We start from the raw sequence: 20,212 nt of genomic DNA, 5'->3' as shown, positions 1-20,212 counted from the left end.
TCAGGTTAATCAAATCTACAGCAATGTGATGTCACAACTGTGCTCTATAGACTGGCCAACGGAGGGCGCAGCTGCGCCATCTTGCTCCAGTGTGTGTGTGGGGGAATTCCTTACCTGCCAATCTGGTGCCATTTGCCCCTTCTACATGCAATGCTAACATAAAGGGTCATCAAGGTCGCTAGACAGGGAACCATTTGTCCATGATCATGTAATGATCATGTAATGCTCATGTGACAAGAATGAATAGAATTCCTAACAGTTACTTAGTCTTGGCATGTATTAAGTACTATAGATGCCCATCTCATTTAATCCCCAAAGCAAACAAAAAAAGAATGGTGGCGCAGCGGTTGAGCGCTGGGTTGCGAGGCTGCCCGCAGCCTCTGCAGTGCCGGTTCGATCCCCGGCTGCTCCCCGGCCACCACCGGAAGAGGGTCCCACATGGTGCGCAGACCTCTCCTGCCACCTGCTGCTCCCCTCAGCAGTGTACTTCGCCAGTCTGCCTGTTCTGTTCCCCGCTCTGTCTCTGGTGAATCCTCTCACCCTCCCGCGCTTCTGACTGTACCCAGTGCTTGTATAAATAAATTAAATAAATATTTTTTAAAAATGATGATTTCGTTGGGTGAAAGCAGAACCCCAAAGTGGTTTCCATTCCAGTCGAGCTGAGCTGTTAACCACTGACCTACAAAGTCTCCTCTATTTTCCTGATTTACCAGGGCACCCTGCTTCTCTGTCTCCTAGAATGCCAGCTTTGAGCAGCTGGCAAATATACAGTAGATTTACAAGAGAAATTAATTGAGTGGTTTACTTTGCTTCATGCTCACAAATCTGATAAAGGTGTGACAAATGAGAATTTGGAATCTACTGACTAAAATTATGTGTTTTTTTTTTTTTTCAATTCACCTTACCTTTTAATCACAATTGATTAAATATTTTACCAGATCATTCTTAGGTTCTGGCAAACTGTACCCACTAGAGACTGATCCACCCACTGCACAAGCAAAATAATGTCTGAAGCAAATTGCTCTTTTAAATTTAGTTCAGACATTATTGCTTAAGTGGGCAAAGTACTGCTTCCCCAGCTATAATTAAACTCTAAATATAAGGAGTCACATCTTCTGCCCACTGCAATGCCTGCAATCCAGATGTATGCAGAAGCTCTTGTGTCCTGGAAAGATTTGGAGGAAAAATGCAATGGAAATAAAAGCAGCATTTAATTTCTTGGCTGCATCCAGCAACTGTGACATGATATTTAAAAAATCAAGATACATAGATTACACTAAAGGTTGAAATCCTTGTAATAGACAATGGTTTACAGATGGGGAGAATTTGTGAGTGAGCAGGCCTGGAGCTTCCTTGAGCATGTTACAGGGCTTTTCCTTTCTTTTTTACTGAAGTAACATTAGTTTACAGTGTTGCTTGTGTTCTAGAAGTATAAGATCTCCCCCTTCAGTTAAGGTGCTTTTCACTTGAAAAAGCCAAACACAATAAAACCTCAATTATCTATCAGCCAACTCACCAGGGTAATGAATAAAACATTTTCCTATATTGAACTTTCAAAAGAAAGATCTCAACACAAGAAAGCATGTCCCTGTTGGAATTCTCTTGCAAAAGCAAATGATATCTACCTACTCAACAAAGCAATAAGATCTTGACTTGATTAATAAGAATTAACAATATTAGGGCAATATGGATCCATGTGTGGTACAGCTGAAGAACAGGAAACAGAGACCATTCCATAAGGCTGCAGAGGGCTGAAGTTGGAGGGCTGAAGTTGAGGGGAGGGGTTGGGTGCCTTGCCTCTCATCCTTCTGCTATTTGTGCATCCGCATGCATTTATTATTTTTATCAATGTCAAAAATTGTAGAAGTCATCAAAAAAAATTAAAATGTTTTATTTTAAAATATCCATTTATTACCTCATAGTTGGTCAGAAGCACCAGCACAATGTCTCAAGCCAGCCCTTTCCTCAGGCTCTCCCAAGGCTGAAGTCATGGTTCTGCCAGCCTGGGCTCTTGTCTAGAGCCCTGAAGAAGATTCTGCTTCCAAATTCATTTCAGCTTGTTCAGAGAATTCAGTTTCTTGAGGTCTTAGGGCTGTGGTGCCCATCTCTTTGCCACATGACCCTTTCAGCTTCAAGCCAAAAATGGTGCATCAAATCCTTCTCATGCTTGGAATCTCCAACTTTCCCTTCCACTGCATCTATCTGCTTCCCTCTTCAGTCTCCCTTGCCTGCTTTTAAAGACTCACAGGATGAAATTGGGTTCACCAGGATATTCTCCCTACCGTAAGGCCAGCTGATTAGTAAACTTGATTGTGTCTGCAATGTTCCTCTAATGTAACATGACCATATGTCACATAATATAACATGACCATGGACGTGCATCAAAGGGAGAGATCTACCTACTGTACAAGTTTAGAGATAAAATCAACAGTTCTTACAAATGGATTGAAGAGACTATAATTATAAACTTCTTCCTTAAAGACAGATACCAATGGAAAGAAGTTAGAACCAATATCAGCTAATGGGCTACTATTACTTGTCAGGCAGTATCACCAGATCTTTCGTAGGTCTGGCACACAGTCATCTGTTCCTGGGTCAGAGAAGAGAGCCTGAGCTCTAGTCTCAGCTCCGTGGGTCCTCGAGGAATTCGGTCCACCTCTCAGAAACTTGGTTTACAGTTTTGTAAAATGAAGGAATTGAATCACAGTTTCCTTCTCCCCAAAATGTTATTTTTAGTACAAAATAGAGTCAGCATAGAAATGGCTTCATCTCTTAAAATGATCTAGTATTTGGACCATTTAGAATGATGTTCTGAAAGCAATGCAAGCTTCTCAGTCTCCAGATAACATGGCAATTCACAGAGAACTGCAGTTTTTAGTGTTTTATGTTTTACAATTCTCAAATATCCTTGGCAAACTCGGTATTATAGTGTTGGGGACCTCATTTTACTGATGAGAATCTGAGAGGGAATAAATCCTTCCCCAGGATCCCATAGTAGCTGAGGGGTAAACCACTAGTCTAGCCTTGCCTTGTCACCTTGCTCCAGCCCCCAGCCCTGCACACAGGAGTCATACAATAAATACTCAGAGAATGAACAAGTTCATTCATTCGCAAATGAATCAGTGACTTCAACTGTCTCACACACATGCAAATGCCAAAGGGTGTTCAGTCCTTTATATCTGGAGGTTGAAAAGTCTAACAAAGCATTTAAAATAGATTATCTACTTGGGCTGACCCTACATGATGGGCCTTACATGATCTCAAGAACCCCATTTCCAGAATAATTTGTTTAATTGGAGTTTCACTGAATGCCTCAGGAAATAGGACCATGTTTGGAGCTATGAATTAGACGTCTCGCCCAACCTGCGAAAAAGGACCATTACCAGCATCTGATGAATGAACCTTTGCAAATAACCTGAGTCTCCCTGGAAGCATGGACCATCCCAATGGCGAACTAATCTGCCTCTCTGTGCTTTTCCTCTCAAGACTAGAAGTGTTAAATCACCAAAGAGCAAGTCACCCAAAGGTGAGGTAATTTATTTCCACTCTTTGATGATTACTTGGTCTGTACTCTGTGGTGCTAGAAATGATAAGACTCAGGTAATGGGAAACCAGAGCATATCTCCCCAGTGGGAAATGTTCACGGTAAGTAGAGGGTTTTTAATTCTCACATGGCAGCCCAATTCTCCTGACCCATGGATGGAGGGGTAAGTCCATTGACTAGCTCTGTGTCAAACTACCTTTATGCCAGGCAAACTAACAATTCCCTGAAAAGTCTCACCCTACATTATTTTGCTTGGTCTAATATTTGACTCTGGAATGAAGAATCTAGGCAGAGATTTAATTGGTGCTTCTATTATGTCTGCTGGTGACACATATGTGGATCATCAATAAAGCATAATTCATGTCTTTTTATAGGCATAAGGCAGAGTGTTAGATCCTCTGCATCATCCTGTGACGGAGATACTGTCATTATTCCTGTTTGGTTAATGACAAAACAAGGGCAACTGTGCACCTTAACTTGGCCGAGAGCACCCACTAACAGCAACTGGTCTCCAGGATGTCCCTGACAGCCTCCCTCATTTTGTCCTGCCCTGGAGGCACCATCACCAGTGTCAATAAGTAAGAAACAAAGCATTTTACATAGTAAAGAATTTGGCCTTGCCTAAACACCGGTCTGGTCCCAACCTAGCTTCTGAGAGGTAATCTATGTCATCCCAGATGTAAGAGTCTTTGTTTAGACTCTTACACCAGATCTTAGGGTGGGGTCGGTCACTCCCCAAGTTCTAGGTTGGGACTTGGCCATGCCAGACAGACCAACCATGTGACTTAGGATTCAGGTTCTGGTCACAGGATATCTTTGACCCACAAATGGAAATCAATTTGTGGGCAACTGATCAATGAATCATGCCTAAGTAACTGGCCTCCTATAAAATTTCTGAACACCAAGTCTCCGTTGCACTTCTTGGTTGGTAATAATCCACCTGTATTGTCATACATCGATGCCAGGTTGGTGATGTACCCCAAGAAAGACAGAAGCTTCATTGCTGGAACCTGTAAATTCTAGTGAATTATCAAAACTGAGGGTGGTTTTGGGAACCCTCTCACACAGACTTGCAGTTGATGTGAGAAGTGAGGACAGTCTTGGGGACTGCACCTTCACACCTCGAAGTTTGATTAGGGGCATCCCCACACCATGAGAAGATTGGGACTTCTGTTCTGAGGTACTTTAATTAAATACAACATCCATCCTCCTTTTTTCATTTGACTTTTATTTTAATACTTCTTTACATCAACATTTAAAGGCATCCTTAGAGGAAAAAATTTTAACATAGGAGAAAAACATATCTTTGTAATTTATATAATATTAGCATCTGTAAGTCCCAAGAAATTTTAACACAAATAACATGGGTTTTAAACACTGTCTATGACTTACAAGTACAGGCTCAGTCCTTTTTAGATGTATGGTACCAGACCACACCTACCACCAAGGCATCCATTGTCCTACCCCATAGTCCATTGGGCCTCCTACCCTCTCTGCCCCTCATCCTCCCCTTGCCCTTCAGGTAGCCTCAGTTCTACAGCCAGATAGCTAGAGTTTATTTTGATCTAAAATTGTCTAGTCCTTTGTTTTATTTCTTTATATCCACATATGAGTTAAATCATCTGGTATTTGTCTTTTTCCTTCCAATATATTTCACTTAGCATAATTCCCTCTAGTTCTATCCATGTTGTTGCAAGTGACAAGCAGTATCCTTTTTTAAACAGCTGAGTAGTATTCCACTGTGTATATATACGTCCCACATCTTCTTAATCCAGTCTTGTTGGACATTTAGGTTGTCAACTAGACAGATGACTGGTTTCTAATTGCATGATGCGTTCACTTAGCCTGAAGGCTTTCAATGCTTCCACTACAGAGATATATATTGTGCTGAAATTTAATGGACAGACTAGGAGCAACGCTGAGGAGAATTTGTTTCTAAATAGAGCTGTTGGGAATAGAGAGTTTCAAAGTGAGGTAGAGTTGTGGTTTGTAATCGGTGAAAACAGATCAATTGTATTTTCAGTCAAGATAGAATGTCTAAGGAAAAACTTGAATGTCAGGAATTATCTGTGAGAGTAAACACATTTAAGAAAGACCTAGGGAGAAATAACTCAAGCTTTGCTTTTAATTTTTAAAAGATGGATTATTTTAAAATGGAATTTTGAATAGAGAGTGCTGACACATCCTGTCAACCATCTGGAAAATAATAAATTAGATGCCCCAGTTTAAGCAATTACCAAAAAGTTTTTAAAATCTATCTAGAGTTTTGTTTTAAATATGAAAATGAAACCATTAAAGACCTAGAAAAATACAAAGTTATGAAAAACCTAAATATAAATTCTGATGTTGAGTCGGAAAACTTAAAAGTAGAAGACTTCATAAAGGGAAAGATTGAGAGAAAATAAATTTAAAACTTTTAAACAAAGAAGGCGGGAAGAAAAAACTTGACAAAACCAATTCAACTTTCCAGCTCACTATTCCAGTTAAAAGGCAAATACCAAGCGGGGAGGGGGAGGGGTGAATGGCAACAGTACTACAAGTAGCAGATTAATATCACTACTGCAGAGCTCTGGCTAAGGAGAGCACCCAGGGTGCCTGGTAACAAACACTCACATCTACCTCATAGGCATGCACACACCCTATTACACCATTTTTTTTTTAAAGATTTTTTATTTATTTATACAAGCACTGGGTACAGTCAGAAGTGCAGGAGGGTGAGAGAATTCACCAGAGCCAGAGCGGGGAGCAGAGCAGGCAGAAGGACCGAAGTACACTGCTGAGGGGAGCAGCGGGCGGCAGGAGAGGTCTGCGCGCCATGTGGGACCCTCGCCCCGGGGGCCGGGGATTGAACTGGCGCTGCAGAGGCTGCGGGCAGCTTCGCAACCCAGCGCTCAACTGCTGCGCCACCGGGGAGGCCCCATTACACCATTTTTGAAGAAAACTTGGAATGATGTATTTAGATAAAATTTTTTTTTAAAAAATCCATAATCTTTGATCCAGTAATTCTCTTCCTAGGAAAGAATCAGAGTTCTATAAAAGAAAAATTTTACATAACGACATTTATCTTAGACAACTAACAGAAGCAAACATATCTAGAATTTTTAAGTGTTCCAAAATAAACCAGTTCAATGAAAATAGTCCATGTGCTGCTGAGGAGGACCTGCTACCTGATGGCACAGAAGGCAACAACTTTTGAGAAAAGAGCCAGCTGAATGCAAGATCACCTGGCAGGAGGCAGGCAAGTCTCTCAAACCAGTGTCCCTGAGCATGAGGCTTCGGACCGAATTTATGGGGTTGAAGAGAAATATTAAAAAAAAAAAAACCAAGTTGGGAGAGTCTGGTGGCTTTCTGCTATATTATGGTGTAATTTCAATTTGGGTCCAGAATGGAAACAAAATGAGCGCTCCTTCCTTCAGAAGAGTCTAAGTAAGCATGAGCCAGGCGTCTTAATTCTGTCTTCCATGGCTATTGTCCATCTGGGTAATTGGAGGTCATCTCAAGGGTAGCAAACACTGCTCCAGACCTGAGCTCGGACACACAACTTATCCACTTATGAAAACCAGGGTGTTTTTTCCTCATTTAAAGTGAGTAGGGGTATTGTTGCCCTACTGTTGCAGGCCTCTCCCTGCCCCCTTCTTGCAAGATAAGCAGAAACCCAAAATGACCATCATGACCAGCACAGTTTCATATGAAACAAGTTGTACATTTTAAGGACTATTTCATAGAAGGAAAAGGTTTTGTGATATTTAAAGTAACAAAAACAACAGAGCATAATGGCAACTTTATAAAATAAAAAGTATACATGTAACCAGTCGTACATATATAATTAGATATAGTTACAGGTGACTTTTCGGCTTTCCAAACTTTCTTAAATAAATAAACAGTGTGTTTCTATGATGGAGATTAGTTGAATAATAACACAGTGAACAGTATTCTAGGTATTTCCATGTCTACCCCCCCCCGTACACACTCATGTTAAAAACATCTTGTTGGAATCCCACAAAGGACTGTAAAATGGAGACTACACAGGTGGATTACCAGCTAAGCTTTCTTAATGAGAAATTGGGAAGAAGTGAATAGCAAGTTTGATGAAATCATTCCTTCATAAAGCTGTAAATATTATAGAAGACAGATAAGAACATAAACGACTGCAAGATCAAAGAGCCTGTAGAACAAATCCACTAGGAGAGAAGGGAAAATTTATAGAGTGAATTCTTTTTCTTAAGCCAATTCCCCTTGAGTGTCCAGTTTAATGACTGTTTAAATTATGTCTGCAATTTTCTGAGCGATTCGCTTACTTTTCAAGTTTGTAAACCAACACATCAACAATTCCCAATCAATGGGATAGCAGTTCTCCAGGGAGCTATGAAAATATACCTTGCATTTTAAGTGCAATAAAAAGCATGACTAAACATGCCTCTGTTCTTCATAACACAGAAGGACCACATCTGGTCCCCCCCCCAAAAAAAAAGCATTATACAGTTGTACAGATGCCAGATTCTTATTACAGAGAGCTGTTTTATCCATTTAGCCCAATTTTCCAGATGTTTTATTACTTGGAGACAGAAGAATTGTTGAAACTGGTGATTGAAGCCCATTTATTTCAAGGGACTCATCTGCAAGCCATAGGAAACATTTGAAGGACAAGTAATTTATGACAGGGCACAAGGCAATGCTTGAGGAGGGCTGTCAACTCATGGGGGTCACAAATAATCCCAACAAAGGACAACCACCCTATATTAGTAACACCCAGCTCCACTTGCAAAAATTGCCTCTTAGGCAAGCACTTACTTGTCATTTCACATGCAAATGGGTGTTCATGTAATTGGAGCAATTTCCATAATAGTGGGTCAAGTTGGCAGAGACATTGACAATGGCCCAGTTTGATTGCGATTTGGCGGCCTGGTTCTCATTGTCCACAAGTCAGCAAAATTCTCACTTAGACCAGTTGGAAGTCATGTCTACATGGAGACAACAGGATCTAGTTCAATAGGAGCAGGTGCCGCTTACCCCTCCTCCACAACAATGTACCCCCACCCCCATCAAAGTCTACAGAGCACTAGCCTGGAGGCGGCAGGGAAGCTGGCCTTCACAGTCACAGTCATTTCAGCTAATTAGGAGGCACCTAATAGTGATCAATTCTCTCCACCTGTCAATCAAAATGGGCATTTGGGGAGGGGAGAATGGGTTGTTGCTTTTATAGCTTAGCATCTCTGATGTTAGCATTTCTGTACTTTCATCGCACACATGTGTGGGCCAAAGTTATCCTGGAGACCTGTTCTCAGACTAAAATGACCACATTTAAGGCTGACCTATGCCAATATGTGCACAAGCATCGGGGAATGAAAGAAGTCAATCCCATACCCCTCGGGGTTCTACTTGGCAAAGAATCAAAACAACATCAGGAAGGTTAACAAAGGAAAAATAATCAATGTAATTACATACATATGGAGAATTGATGGGGTTTTAAATTCTAAAGAATAATGGTGTGGACCAGAAATATTTATCCTGCATTTTGAAACCTGGGGAATTAAGGAAACAAAGGGGATGACTTCACATGACAGACAAGACTTCATGAGATTCTTAGAGATTACATGTTTACTAAGTGAAGGGTAAATGAAGATTGCTCAGACTTTTACGCCACTGGCCTCTGTGGCTATCACCTGAGGCCTTGGATACAGGAGACGCTTGGGAGCCTGGGCAAGGGACACACGTACCTGATGGCGGACACCCAGAGTGTGGTGTGGGCGTGCATGAGTGGGCGCACCTGGGCCTGGAGGCTGAGGCTCTAAGGACAGCGTCATACAAAATAGCTATGACGGGGGTCCCTGGTGGCACAAGGGTTAAGACGCAACCTATGAAGCTATCCGCAGCCACAGCAGCATGAGTTCGATTCCCAGCCAGGGAGCTACCCACATGGAGAAGCAGACCTCTCCTGACTCCCCCGCTGCTCCCCCCAGCAGTGTATTTCAGTCAATCTGCCTGTTCTGCTCCCCACTCTGTTTCTGAATCCTCTCTCACACACCCCCCCCACCTCTGTGCCCCTGGCCTGTGCCCCAGCTCTTGTATGCATAGATGAATGGATCTTTAAAAAAAAAAAATAGCTGCGACAGAGTGGCTATGGGAAGATGAGTGGCTCCAGAGAGGCAGGACCAGGAGACGCCGCCAGAGAGCTGAAAGAGTAAAGATTCGCAGGGGCCTGGGAGGCCAACCTTGTAGTACCCTGGCCTTCCTGCTTTGCCGGCCTGTGGGCTTACCCCACAACAATTGGTGTAGAAAGATCCTTGGAGACTGAAAAAGGCACTGAGGGCTCCAGGACTCTCCTTTATTTGCCTGCCCGCCCTGTGCCTTACTGGCACTACACTAATAAACCTACAACCGGAGGAGACCCTTTTGTGACCTCTAGGTCATAAGGCAGGGAGCAGTGATTGCTTCTGCAATTGAGGAAAAGGGCAGAACCTGAGGACATGATGGTCTCTGATTAGGGAACTGCTAAGGATTTAGGCACAACAGCTGCTTCTAGCCCTCAGGGCCCTCACTGCCCTCAACCCCAAATAATCTGCATTCTTTAAATAAAGGAAATGGACCTCTCCAGGCTCCCAGCAACTTAACTTCTACGTCCCATACCAAGGAGCTAGAGGCCACTCTGGCCCTTTGAGGAGACTGCCCCACACAAGTGTTCAGTAATTTATTTGTAACTGGCTTTGACTTTTTGTAAATGCTGGAGTCTGTTGTAGAAGCAGGACAGGACACGGTGCAGCTTTTCTGATACAGCAGACCGGCTAAAGGAGGGGTCAGAGCCCTCAGTGGCTTTTGCAGGTCTTCTATTTAGATTCACCAGGCATATGGCAGGCAGGGGTGCTGGAGTGCTGGGGGGCCGGGAGGCTGGCAGTCCTCCCAGTCACCAGCAAATCCTCGCTCTATCTGGGCTCTCTGGCGTTCTCTCTGCTTCTCTTCTTCTCTCGACTTCTGCTGGTGTCCTCATGATGCCGCCCTTATAAACTCAGTCTCTCAGCCCAGGTGTACCCACTTCAGGTGCCCGCCATCAGGCATGCATTCAGGACCACAGGGTTCCCTCGTCTATCCTAATGGCGGGAGGGCAGAAAAGCCTGATACTTTTACCTTACCCTACACTGTACATCCTCTTCCTGACAACCTTGTTACCATCTTGTTTCTCACAATGAAAGAGTCTGAGACCCTAGTCTGCTAGGTGTGCCAATGTACATTAACAAACACATACAGAAATGATCATACAGCCCATCCTGGTGAGTTGGGGAAAGGTCCCACCACTTCTCAGGTCTTTGCTTGAGTGGTTCACTCCACAGAGGAACATTGTTCTGTGTCAGGACTGGTAAGCTCTCTAGCTGGGGCAGGAGACAGTGGCCACGAGGATAAGGAAGAACACCAGGTCAAGCAAACACCTGAGAGCCCCATGGTGCGCCAAAGGTTGGGCTGAGTATGTGACTTCTCATACTTCCCAGGCAGTGGGGTAGGTACAGTCTTCCCAGTCAGCCACAAATCTCAGCTCTGTTTCACCAGTGGGAAGTCACTCCAGTCCTGCTTAACCAACTCTGCTATTAGATTTCAAAAAATAACGTTCAAATCCACAGCTCTGGAGTGCATCACTGTAGGGTAGGTAAAAGGTATCAGGCTTTTCCGCCCTCCCGCCATTAGGATAGATGAGGGAACCCTGTGGTCCTGAATGCATGCCTGATGGTGGGCACCTGAAGTGGGTACACCTGGGCTGAGAGACTGGGCTTTTAAGGGAGGCGTCACGGGGACACCAGAAGAAGCCAAGAATGAACAGAAGCCGAGAGAGGAGCAGAGAAGCCGAGAGAGAAGCAGAGCCATGAGAAGAGCAGAGAGAATGTGAGAGAAGGCCGGAGAGCCCAGAAAGAGTGAAGACTTGCTGGGGGCTGGGAGGCCTGGCAGCCTCCCGGCCCCCTGGCACCCCTGCATGCAGTATGCCTGGTAAATCCCAATAAAAGCCTGCAAAAACCACTGAGGATTCTGACTCCTCCTTTACCCGGTCTGCTGAATCATAGAAAACCTGCTCAGTGTCAGTCCTGCCCTAACAATCGCCTTCATGAGAGCGTAACCAGAAAATGCTGGGGTTGGGCTGCCTGTCGCTGCCAGAAGCCAACTGAATGGAGAGACAGGAATTGAATCTATAACACGTACTTTATTGTCAGAAAACCAGAGATCTGAGAGAATGGGGTATTTTACCTCAAAAACCCCTTCTGAAATCTCATCTCAAGCCGGCCTTTTTCTAGCAAATTAAACAAAGACATTTAAGCATAAGCAAACCTCCCGCCACAACAGCCTATCATGGTTAGTGGCCTGGTCTTCGTCATGTCCCTAGGATTTGTCATCACCTCTTTAGTTATCTTGACTCAGGTATATCCTGTCTTCCTGGGCCAGGGAAATACATCCTGTTTTCCTGATGGCGTCAGTGGGGCAGGACTCTCAGTTCAAAACAAAAGTTTTCTCAAAGAAAACAGATTATTAATCACATAGTGTTTGCATGTAGCAATGCTGTGTGTCCATGCAGATTCCTATACTAGGTATGATGCCCTCTGCTTTCTCCCTAGCCCCTCCATCGGAGTACTTCAGAGGCTCATAATCATCCCTGCTGGGTGCGTTCCCGATTAGGGCTCCTCTAATGCTACTGCCCCTACTCGATCACACTATTCTGGATACAGTCTAAGTAAATAACCACAGTTTATATGATATCCACTGTCCACAAAGGGTGAGATTAGATGGACAAAGGGCCCTCAGAGAACAGACAACCTAGCCTATTGCTCCACAAAGAGATGGACCCTGGCTCCCTGACGTCTAGACAATAAAGTGACTGAATTGTGATCTGTTTGGGGGCTGGACCCAGCCCAGGCAGGTTACATGATGGAGACAGGGACCCTTTATATGGGGAGAGAAGGTTTCTTGAGAGCTGCAGCAATGAGGCCCTTCAGCAGCTAGTTGTGGTTTTATTCTCTACATACTTTGTCTTGATTTCTCAATCCTTATTCTGTTTTCTTAGACCTTCTTGCTTACTTTCTTCTGGTTTAGCAGTTGATAAGGGGAAGAGGCGAGCAGTTCTTCAGATTTAGGCTCCAACAGCAATAGCTGCTGCCTTCTTTATCAGATAAGAGAATTTTGGAGAGACAGCCTGGCCCTGTAGAAAGAGAATGTATGTAACTGCTCCAATTTCTATGGAGAGCTGTGTGGAGATTTCTTGACCTACTAAAGATGGAGCTTCCATATGATCCAGCAATTCCACTCCTAGGAATTTACCCAAAGGACACAGAAACATCAATTCCAAAGGGCACCTGCACCCCTATGTTCATAGCAGCACTATTTACAATAGCTAAGCTTTGGAAACAATCCAAATGCCCAAAAATAGATGACTGGATCAAGATGTGGTACATATACGCAATGGAATATTACTCAGCAATCAAAAAAGATAAACACATGCAGTTTGCAGCAACATGGATGGAGCTAGAAAGATCATGCTCAGTGAAATAAGTCAGAAAGAAAAAGAAAAATACTGGATGGTCTCACGCATAGCAGGAATTTAGAAAACCTAAATAAGGGACCTGGAAAAAGACTAATTAATACAAAGTGAAAATCAAAATCAACAAGCAACTATAAACCAGAGACACACTACAGGTGGGGGAGGGGCAGGGAAAGGAAGGACTAGAGTCAAAATAAGGGGAAAGGTGCAATTGTATGGGGAATATAACCAAAACGAAAATGCATACATTGTGCAAAAATGAAAAATGATGTAAGAATTATATAAAATAAAATATTAATTAAAAAAAAGAGAATGTATATAGTTAAGCCAAGTGGAATTCAAATCCTGACTCTCAAACTTCCTAGCAATGCTTCTGCACCTAGCTTTTCTCATTTGTGTAAGACCAATCCCATGTGCCTTACAAGGTTGTTATACAGGTTTGGGATACCATGTAAAAACCATCTGGTGTCTAGCAAGGCTTTTAAAATGAAAGTTTCTCTTTGCCTCCAGGAGCCTCCTGCTCTGAACAGAGCACCCACAGAAACACTCAAGCCATGGCCAAGCGTTGGTGACCCCAGAATAAGTCATTAAGCATTCTAATTTGCTTTCATCTTGAGTAATTTCATCTATAATTTTTTTTCTAATTATACACATATTTGTGCAGCAAACAAGATTGGATGTTTGTCCACATGTTTGTTAACCAGCTGCATTTCCTTATTTGGACATATGTCCTCTGGCAATTTTTTTAATAGAATGTTTATTGGTCTGTGAGAGTATATAGTAAATGCATTATACCATTATTAGCTATATTTGCCACATTTAATAAGGTTTAAAGAGTACTTTTAAGAACACATTTTTGACATGCAAAGTTTACAATTTTTTTCAGAATTACTCATTTTTTTCCTTTAGGTGCAACATCCAAATCTAAATGAGACCCAGTGTTCCCTCTAAAAAGATTTAATCAATGTTCACTTTAATTTCTTCTAGGATTTATTTTAACTTATCAATAAATCTGGAATTGATTTGGGAGGGCTGAAATAATTATCTAAATTTCTTTCTTTCCCAAGGAGCTTATCAATTGTTCCTGTGCCATTACTGACCACTTGTGGGATGCTCGGTCTTCCTTGTTCTCGGGGCTGTTGTCTTGGTAGCCAGAGTTCTTGCAGGTCAGCTAGGCATACAGTCAGGTAGGAGGCCTCTCATCAACAACAAAAGTTCGCACCTCTGGCCTACACCCCAGTTCTCGTATGCATAACTAAATAAAAATAAATCTTAAAAAAAAAGTGCAGGTATGAGGAACATAATGGGAAACCAGTATCTGCTGAAACCAGCAGGCAGATTAGCAAGATCAGCTGAAATACCTTACTTGTAAGGATGAGCATATAGACATAGAGAAGGAGGTACATGGGGGAGAGGCGAGTGGAATCACTGGGAAGGGCTACTTGGAAGAGACATGTGGGTGATAAACATGGAGAAGATGTTACTGGTCCTTGACAGAGACAATGGCAGCCATTATCTTGACTGGTAGTTTGATATTGAATTTGAAGTCTCTTCTGTTCTAGCTTCCTGGAACCTGCCTTGGGGTTCCTTGCCAGAAAAATTACCTTAGATTTGTGGCAACTTTTCAGGCTTCAGCAGTCTTTCTTTGGGCTGAGACTGTTTGGCCGGGCATTTGCCAATGAGGGAATATAGAATTTTCAGAGTTCTACTAGGTATAACCTTTCTTCTGTCTGTGCATGCTAGCTTTATTAAAAATCTTTTACACTGAGCACATGCTTCCTTTGCCTTGTGCACATGAATGACTAACTCCCTTTCAGAGTGTGCACCCCTTAACAGTTTGGGGTCTCTGGGTGCCCTTCAGTCTCATGCTAACAAAATAGTCATTTATGCACCTGCGCAACTAATCAAGGAAATACAAATTAAAAGTCTATAAAATTTTAAAAAGTGGGACAAGGTTGTGGGGAAATGGACACTTATAGTCTGTTAACCATTTTGGAGGGAAATTTGGTAGTAGCAACCAAAATTGCACCCGGACAAACCCTGTAAGGGTTGGTAATTTGTTATACAGCAGTAAATAAATAATATGTGGAAGTTTTAACACCTGGAATTGGGGGCTACCATAACAAACACTAAAATGTGTGAGTTGACTTTAGAATCAAACAGTGGACAGAAAGTGGATGACACTGATGACAGCATTAGTGAAAGCATGAAGTACCTTGAAAAGATTGTTAGTAGAAGCATAGACTTAAGGAGGTTCACTAAAGGAGAGACTGGACAATCTTACTGAAAATGGAAGCAAGTAACATCCTTGTTATATCTTGACAGAAAGATTAGCAACACAATAGTGGTCTGCAGTAATGTGGAAAGTAGATGTGCCTATTATTTGGAAAAGACAACAGGCCCCAAATGGAGTCACTTATGCTATCAACAAACCTAAATGAATTGCAGTGTCAGTTGCTCCCAGGAATGTAAGTAACCTTTAGACAGTCAATCTGGAATTTGCAGATCAACATTCATAAGTAATCTGTCTGAAAGATTTCTATGTTCCCAAAGGAATGCAACCTTATCTGAAGCAATTTCCTCTTTTTTTTTTTTCTCACCACCTTCTACCTATACAGGAAAAGTCTTCCATTTTGTGCAAATCTTTTGAGCTTTTTCCTACTTGCTGAATGGGATGGTGCCTGATTCAGGAGGTGTTTAATAAGTCAGTTAGATCTTTAATTTACTCAGAAGTATTTGACTCTGGGTTGAAAAGCTTGGAGAGTAGAGTCAAGAGCCATAGACAATTATCTCTAGTATTAATCCAGGAAATTCAAACATTTGCCCTGCTGGATATCGGAATTGCTACTAACCCCACAGTGCCTCCAAATTTCCCTTTTTTGAACAGAATTGTCTATAGTGATTATCCTATGCTTGTCCCATCATTGAATATTACATGTGTGGGGAGCAGATATCCTATCTCTTTAGTTCACAAGTCTTCCAATTAAGAAGAACTTTACTTGAGGATATGTAAGGATACATCTATTCATGCAGATATACCTACATATCCATATGATACATCTATATATCATTCATGTCCCGAACTAAGTTGATCTGTAGGAAAATCAAAGTAATTCCATCTTCTATCAACATCATTTTAGGCAGGTGACTGATAGTTGTCCTACTCTGGAAAGATAGCCAATTTTACCATTATTTCCTACAAAGGTATTGATTCATTCTTGTACTAATCTGTACTAATATTTAGATATTATCTGTGATCAATATACACCATATTAATTAGAGAACTAAGACACACATGCCATGTCTTCCCTGAGCATCTGGTACCAGTAGCCTTACACAAAAATGGCCCCATGTACTAAGCTGGATACACAGAGACCCCTATTAGGGTGGGTGGCATGGATCCTGCCTTGTCCTGAAGACTTGTCTACTGGCTCTGCTACCAAGGACCCCTATATGTAAGTTTCCCTTAATAAACTTTAAGAGTAATTAATAGACCTGCCTGCTTTGTTCTTTGGATTCAAATTACCTTCCCAGTTTGGGGGAACTTAATGGTTCCCAAGTTGCACAGGGTGCCAACGTTCTTGATTTCAAGCTAATGATCTGCAGAGAGGAAACTTTGGGTTCTTGGAAAGAAGGGAATGTATTTTACATTTGGGAGGTATATAAATAATTTATGATTAGAGAGTAGACTCCTTCATTCAATAGGTGGAGCCTTGAATGTAGACTATCTTTAGCCTTCTTGAATGTAGACTATATTTAGTAACTCATTTCTGTGGAACCTATTTTGAATCAATCAGACTCTATCTTGTTAATAACTTCCATGATGAGACTTACAGGTAAAAAGTCAGCAGCCTGGCTCAATAATCTGTGGGCAATTTTGAAGAACACCCACTCGCTGTTTTCTCCTTCATAATAACTATGAAAGACACCAATAGCCTGTTAACTCCTTAAGAATGGTTAGGTAAGAAACAGGAACTTCATCTGCTGAATGTAACAAATTATCCCACATTGCAGCATGTCTGAAGTCTCCAGTCAAGCAACTCATAATTTCAAATGAATGACTGAGCTTAGACCACTTCCCTGTTAGATCCTTTAAAACTTCCCTCTGCCCTGATGTTGGTGGAACATACTTAGGGTCACCCCTTATAAGCCTGAATTGTCATATATGACAGCCTGATCATTTTTTTAAAATTTATTTATTTATGCATACAAGAACTGGGGTACAGCAGGAGAGATCTGCTGCACCATATGGGTAGCTCCCTGGTTAGGGATCGAACTCTCACTGCAGTGGCTGCAGATAGCTTCATAGGTTGCGTCTTTTTTTTTTTTTTAAGACTTTATTTATTTATTTATTTATTTATTTATTTATTTATTTATTTATTTATTTATACAAGCATTGGGTACAGTCAGAAGCGCGGGAGGGTGAGAGAATTCACCAGAGCCAGAGGGGGGAGCAGAGCAGGCAGAAGGACTGAAGTACACTGCTGAGGGGAGCAGCGGGCGGCAGGAGAGGTCTGCGCGCCATGTGGGACCCTCCTCCGGTGGCCCTGGAGCAGCTGGGGATTGAACCAGCGCTGCAGAGGCTGCGGGCAGCTTTGCAACCCAGCGCTCAAACACTGCGCCACCGGGGAGGCCCATTTTTTTTTTTTTTAAAGATTTATGTATTTATGCATACAAGAGCTGTGGTATAGGCCATAGATGTGGGGGTGAGAGGATTCATCAGAGACAGAGCGGGGAACAGAACAGGCAGACTAACTGAAACACACTGCTGAGGGTAGCAATGGGCGAGACAGGAGAGGTCTGTTTCGCCATGTGGGTTGCTCCCTGGCCGGCTGGGGATCGAACTTGTGCTGCAGAGGCTGTAGATTGCTTCATAGTGCAGTGCTTAACCCCTTGTGCCACAAGGGAAACCCTCATAGGTTGCGTCTTAACCCCTTGCGCCGCCAGGAAGGTCCAGTCTGATCATTTCTAAGGTGATACTTCAAAGGGATAGAATGTAGTGGAAATGTTAATCATAAGATGTAAGTCATATAAAGGTGTCCTAACTTTCTCTTTGCTCTCTCCTTGGATCATTTGGCTGGGGGAAGCCAGCTGCCATGTTGTGAACATACACAAGAAGCCCTATGGAGAGGCTCATGTGGCAATAACTGAGTACCTAAGGCAACAGTCAGCAAGGAGCTCAGGTTTCTTGCCAACGGTCATGTAAGTTAGCCTAGAATAATCAGAGCATTAGCCGAGCTTTCAGGAAAAGTTTTCAGATGGTTGCAACCTCATGAGAGACTCTAAGCCTGCCTGAATCACCCAGTTAAGACTGCTGAATTCCTGACCCACAGAAACTGAGATACTTATTAACACTTATTATTTATTGTTTTAAGCTCCTAAATTTTGGACTAATTTGTTATACAGCAACTAATATACAAGGTGAAGTCCTCTTTAAATATTTGGTAGGGCAGGGCCTCCCTGGGGGCGCCAGGGTTAAGCACTGCACTATGAAGCAATCTGCAGCCCCTGCAGCATGAGTTTGCTCCCCCACCGGCCAGGGAGCAACCCACATGGCACAGCAGATCTCTCCCATCTCACCCGCTGCTCCCTTCAGCAGTGTGTTTCAGTCAGTCTGCCTATTCTGTTTCCTGCTCTGTCTCTGGTGAACCCTCCCCCCCCCCCCCCATCTCTGGCCTGTACCCCAGCTCTTGTATGCATAAATAAATAAATCTTTAAAAAAAAAATTGGTAGGGCCTCCCTGGTGGCGCAGGCAGTTGAGCACCTCACTGTGAAGCTGGCCGCAGCCTCTGCAGCACAGGTTCGATCCCGGCCAGCCAGCAAGAATCCCACATGGTGCAGCAGACCTCTCCTGTCTCGCCCACTGCTCCCCTCAGCAGTGCATTTCGTCAGCCTGCCTGTTCTGTTCCCCATTCTGTCTCTGGTGAATCCTCTCACCCTCCTGCACCTGTACCCCAGTTCTTGGATAAATAAAATAAATCTTTAAAAAAATAAAAATAAATATTTGGTAATGCAAATACCTGTTACAAGGCAGGAGGAGGGGTACTCCAGGACCCCCAAACCTGCCCACTCTAAATGGGTTCTGCCATCCACCTCATCAAGACAAAACATATTGTAGTGCATAAGACCTTTGATGGAAAGGAACTTTAATACAATTAGTGTGCAATAGAGAGAAGGGAAAGAATAGAGTTTCCAAATCAAACACCCAAAGTTACCTGTCCCCTCATGGGTAAATGCCCAGCCAAACAGGGTTGGCCCAGAGCAGGAATACTGGGCCCAAAAGCTTGCCACAAGTCCAAGTCACTTCCTATGGGGACCCTATGGGGACCCACAGGAAGTGGGCAGAAGGGGCCAGACAAGTCTGGAAGGAAAAAAGCAAAATCAAAACCCAACTCAAGTTAAAGGCTGCCACTGTTAACCTCCCAGGGGGTCTCTCATCCACGTCTGTTTCAAGTGCTTCCTTCCATGTTCCCCAAGTCCCTGGTACCAATCGAAGGGCAGGAAGCAAGTGCAGCCGCTTCACATGTCTCTCTGCAAAATGTGCCTCCTCCAGGTCTCCTTCCTTTTGTGAAAGGGCAGGGAACCTGGACCCTCCCCTTTCCCTGGGGACCACCTTGTCACACAGGGACAGGTTAGCAAAAGAAAAACAATCATAATAATAACATACATAGATTCTTTAGAATTTATAATTATTCTTTAGAATTTACAATCATGTAAATTCTCTTTTGGACCAGAAATATTTATCCTGCATTTTGAAACCTGGAGCATTAAGGAAACAAAGGACACTTTATATGACAGACAAGGAGGGGGTGACCGCACCCTTAATCTGAAAGTAAAGATGAGATTCTTAGAGACTACATGTTTACTAATAAACCTACAGTTGCATGAGACCCTTTTGTGGGTCTCATCCCGCAAAAGGAAGGAAGCACTGATGGCTTCTGCAATTGAGGAATGGGGCAGAACCTGGGGCCATGATGGTCTCTGATTAGGGAAGAGCTAAGAATTTAGGCATAACAGCTGCTTCTAGCCCTCAGGACCCTCACAGCTTTCTGCCAAATAAATACAAATGGCAATCCCCAAGTAATGGAAACAGACTGCCTGTCTCCTAGGGTCTTGATCCACCTCTAGTACCCACACAAAAATGATAGCCACTCTGG

This window comes from Talpa europaea (assembly GCF_964194135.1).
Source record: "Talpa europaea genome assembly, chromosome: 5".
NCBI classification, from domain to species: domain Eukaryota; kingdom Metazoa; phylum Chordata; class Mammalia; order Eulipotyphla; family Talpidae; genus Talpa; species Talpa europaea.
The sequence above is the reverse complement of the archived record's forward strand: the minus strand, read 5'-3'. Positions refer to the sequence as shown.